A 3,810-nucleotide genomic window follows, 5' to 3' on the forward strand; every position below is an offset into this window, starting at 1 on the left:
GGATTGAGACTTCATCCTGATGGATTGTTCCTGTTATGAGTATAAAGTGTCCATCTCGATCTCTTCTGATTGATTTTAGTTTGAAGTCAGTTTTGTTAGAAATTAGTATGGCCACATCTGCTTTTTTCTTAGGACCATTTGCTTGAAACACCTTTTCCCAACCCTTTACTCTGAGTAGATGCCTGTCTTTGTGGTTGAGATGTGTTTCTTGCAAACAGCAGAACGTTGGATCCTGTTTTTGTATCCAATCTCTTAGCCTGTGCCTTTTTATAGGTGAATTGAGACCATTAATATTAAGTGATACTAATGGCCAGTGGTTGTTTACTCCAGTTATTCTTATTGTTTTTGGTAGTAGAGTTTGTGTGTCTCCCTTCTTTGAGTCGTGCTGGTGAAGGGTCGCTAGATGCCTCAGTTACTCTAGGCAGAACACAAAGATCTTTGCGATAAACATTCAAGAATCTACAGAAGGAAGTAGAAAAATTTTTTTTTGGCTTTTTGAGATTATGTAGCACAGCTGGTGTAAAACAGGATTCTCCTGCCTCAGCCTCTACAGTGCTGAGATTACAGGTATACACCATCACAGCAGGCTGTGGGGAAAATTTTTTTTTTTTTGAAAAAAACGGGCCAGGAAATAAATATCTGGGGTTCTGCAGGCTAAGCAGCAAATTTAATCCAAGTATTTGTTTTCAACCTTTTAAATACATAAAAACTAAATGTACCCTGTATGAAACATGGCCCACAAGCCAGCTTGCTCAGTATGGAGCAGGATACAGTCTACCTCTGGGTAGGCCACACTGTGGTAATCACAGGCACAGGAGGTCCCGAGATGAAAGTGGACTTGTATTTATTCTGAGGTAAAATGATAGCTCTGGAGGAACTATGACATTACAAAAGATAAACAGTGTGGCTGTAGCCTGCTGTGGCTGTGCTCTTGCCACACACAGGACCTTGACTTCTGTCTTCAACACTGAAAAAAAAGAGTGGCTGGAAAGTAAGCCTGTAACGGGAGAGTGGGATGCTCATGAGCTACAGAGAAGAGCTCTCGGTGTGACTGAACGGATGGCAGGAAGTCATGGTGGACAGTCTGAGACGAACACTAGGCCCTTCTGTTGTCTGCAGTGGGATTTACTCCTGGGCCTTGCCCATATGATACAAATGTTCACTGATGAGCCCCAAACCGAAATGTCTTGGTTTGGGGCCTGAAGGCTACAGGTAACTTGATAAAGACAAATCTAATAGGAAGAGAAGGGGGACAGTTGACAGGGATGACAGAAGAGGAAACAACAAGATGGGCGTGGTTAAGGCCAGAAGAGAAGATAATCGAGGTTACCTGACAGTTAAGAGCAGAAGAGAAACACAATGGCCACCATTATGTATGGCCAGACTTTATATTATATTGTAGCTACCACAATGGCCAGCTTTCATTGTTCTTTAAAAATGGACCACATGGAGTGATTTCAGTTTAAAGAAGTTCAACTCTCTGAACTGGACTATTTCATTTTATACATATATCAAAACCAGAAACCCTTACGTTTCACATGTTTATACTTGTGGATTTCTGACAACATGAAGGGCTAGCCTGAGGTCCATGACATGTCGATTCTGATGAAGAATGATGCCACACATACTGAGAGTTCATAACAGTTACCTTGTCCCAGAACCCAAACTATCAATTCTCTTAATCATGATTCCTCATATAGCTTACCCAAAGAATCAATGATAGTAAAATAAGGGACTCTCAGGAACTTATGCCATGTCTTACTGTGATGTCAAGGGTTTATGAAAGACCCACAACTTATCTTTATAAATTTTCAACTCTGAAATTCCCCTGCTGGAGAAATTTTAGATGTTGGTAGCAATCCACACAATTACAAAGTATAGATCCTGACCCAGAGCCAATAAGGGATGGTTCCGCCTGCTGCACACTGCCTCACAGACTCTATCAGGCAACAAAGAAGGATCCTCTTTGATAGCATCCAACAAAAGGAGTTACTGTGAGCGCTTTGTACATCTTTTAGAGTATCTCATACCCTTTTTCTGCTTGAAAATAGGAGAATCCAAGAAGCACAAGTCTGTAAAGAGGTCCCCTCCTCTCAGTTTCTAAGCGAGTGTGGGCTCCTTACAGCTTGTGATGGTGGTGCACCTGCGCTTAGGCAAAGCACGGCTGGATGCTTCATGCCTTTTTGGAGACAGAGAAAGTTCCCTGATTTTCACTACAGGAGTCAGCAGGATATTGGTGACATCCTGTAGGCTACAACCAGATGACTCTTGATTCTTGGGTGGGAAACCGGTAAGGGTTCTGGTTGGCGGAGCCTTCTCCCTATCTTTTTCATCCGTGTACTTGAGTTCTCTTTTAGGCCGAGGCCTGGTGACTGGTCTGTCTTGATTCTCTGGCATGGTCTATCAGGTGCTTGCGAGGAGGCAGGCAGGTGTCTTCAGACTCACCCTCCGAGGAGCTCAGTTCGAAAGCACTCCCTTCCCAGGCACAGCTCTTGATTTCTCCACTCATTTTTTGTCGAAAAAAAGTGAGGTGAACACGCTCTTCCAGATTAACATCATAAGTCGCTGGAACCAATAGACCCATCCAGTTTTGTGGGATGTAAAGTGTGCTTATCTTTGATTTTGTTGCCCTCATACCTCAGTGAGGATTTTGATTTGCATTTCTGGTTGGCTCTTCTCTGCTCTGCTCTTTTCTGTGCACATTGGTTACTTTCCGTTTGTTCAGGTTCAGATGGTAAAATGACTTTTGTTTTAGCATTCTTTTCTGCGTAAGCCGGTCTAGGGAATAAGTTAATTTGGTCCACAGACAAACATTTTGTTCTACATTTTCAAGTTTGTGCAGAATTACAGTTGGGTCTTCACACCCACTTCTTCTAACTTCCAAAGACTGTTCCACGCAAGAACTGGCTTCACAGTCTCCCAATTAGGGGAGCAACTTACGTTACTAAAATCTTTAAGTGGCGACAGAAAGACACAGTCCTAGGTAAGACGTCATCAGTAGGCTCGACTTTATCTGAATCAAAATTACTCCCCAGTGTTTCTGGAGAGACAGAAGGACTTGGTTCTTTGGTTTGGAATGGCCAGTCATTTCTTTCAAGAGCAATTTACTGTAAGATCTTCACAGACAAGTCTCCAAAGGTGTTGTCACTACTGGAGGCCACTTCTGGACAGATCCTTTCCGGTTCTGATCAAGGGCTTCACTTTCTTGAGGAGTTAGCTTCTCTTTCACTGTAGACAGCTGACATGCAAGGAAGTACCATCCTCTTCTCAACTGTAAGATATGACATCTTGGGCTTCTCCCACTTTGGATCTTTCATTTGCCAAAACTAACCTGTTGTTATCTTGGTAATTTTTCGGCAGTGTAGAAGTGTTAGTGGGTACTTAGCATGGAGCAACGTTAAAGGACTTGCATTTGCTAATCTCTGCCAAGTTTTTATTCCTTTTGTCTTTCATTCGCTTCTTAATGTCTTCAAGACTATCTTGAAAGGACTTATCTGACACCTTTCCTTAACCATCTTTGTCTCAGCTGCTCACAGCCCAGCAAGCTTGTCTGGCCTTCTGCTCTGCCACTTGAGATCATTTTAAATATACGAAAAAGTTATAAAAATATTATAAAGAACTATATATCCTCTATGCATATATATGTGCATGCATGTATGCACTTATGTATATCTGTATCAGTTATCAGTATGGATTCACAGACTCTTATTTTACTCGGTACTCTATCAGTCTTGTGTGTATTGAAGGATTGAGCTAACGGCCTTACACATGCTAAGCACAGACTGAGCTACATTGCCAGTCTTACTATTT

General features: G+C 42.1%; 1 pseudogene; it reads right to left on the bottom strand.

The window, feature by feature from the left end:
* Window positions 1-1,989: 1,989 nt before the first annotated feature.
* LOC130874373 (shugoshin 1-like) lies at window positions 1,990-3,515 on the bottom strand (annotated as a pseudogene).
* Window positions 3,516-3,810: the final 295 nt, after the last annotated feature.

This window comes from Chionomys nivalis, chromosome 5 (genome assembly GCF_950005125.1).
Source record: "Chionomys nivalis chromosome 5, mChiNiv1.1, whole genome shotgun sequence".
NCBI classification, from domain to species: Eukaryota; Metazoa; Chordata; class Mammalia; order Rodentia; family Cricetidae; genus Chionomys; species Chionomys nivalis.